We start from the raw sequence: 1,115 nt of genomic DNA, 5'->3' as shown, positions 1-1,115 counted from the left end.
TTGAGTTGGTTCTGACGGATAGCAACCCTGTGTAGGGTTTCTGAGGAGCACCTGGTGAGCTTAAACTGCCAACCTTGCAGTTCAAACAGCTTTGCAGTCTGGTGCATTAACCCACGTCCCAAACCAGGACTCCATATATATATACTATATGCACATATGTTATTGTTGTTAAGTGCTGTTGAGTCAGTTCCAACTCAGAGCCACTCTGTATAGGGTTTCCAAGGAGCAGCTAGTTTTGAACTGCTGACCTTATGGTTCAAACTGTCCTTTTGGTCTAGCTTTATCCCACAGCACCACACCAGGGCTCCTATATAATCTGTAGTTATCTACACAATATATAGGCAAAGAACACACACACACATGTTAGTATTCACATGTATGAGGGTAAGTTAAAAAGTATTGCTATTAGCATACATGCACTTGTTTATTTCAAACAAAACGCGTTTAAACATGCCTCTGTAATCAGTGGATGGCTGTAGACAAGTTTTTTCAGTAGTACATTGTTTTAGTCTTGCTAGAGTGCCATAAAAAAACAAACAAACAGATAGTAAAAAAGCATTATATGATCATCAACTAGGTCAAAGAGCTGATCTGCCCATCAGTCTTTTAAACAAGATTGAAGCTAATGAAGATGGTTTTATGGAATGAATCATGACCAAGAACAAATCTTGGATTTATCAATATGACCCAGAGTTGTCATTAAATGCCACTGACTTGGTTCTGACTCACAGTGACCCTGTATAGGGTTTCCAAGGAGTGGCAGGTGGGTTTGAACTGCTGACCTTGTGGTTCGCAGCCCAGTGCTAATCCCACAGTGCCACACCTGGACTGTCATGATATAATTTAGAGGACAAGGTTCAATGAAAGTTTCTTCAGAGGAGATCTGCTGCCTACTTATATTTAAGGCAGAGGAGTCAACTGAGAAGTTTATGATGACTGCTTTTGGAATCCCAAAGGGGTAATCTTGATAGATTTTCTCAAAAGGTACACAATGATAATGGGGCTTGTTAGGAATAAGTTTTAAGAAAACTGAAAACTGCTTTGGTGAGAAAAAGGCCAGGAAAGTTGTCTGAGAATTTTTTTTCCATCACGACAATATACCTTCACATTCTTTG

Source organism: Chrysochloris asiatica, unplaced genomic scaffold, assembly GCF_000296735.1.
Source record: "Chrysochloris asiatica unplaced genomic scaffold, ChrAsi1.0 scaffold00017, whole genome shotgun sequence".
Taxonomy (NCBI): domain Eukaryota; kingdom Metazoa; phylum Chordata; class Mammalia; order Afrosoricida; family Chrysochloridae; genus Chrysochloris; species Chrysochloris asiatica.
The sequence above is the reverse complement of the archived record's forward strand: the minus strand, read 5'-3'. Positions refer to the sequence as shown.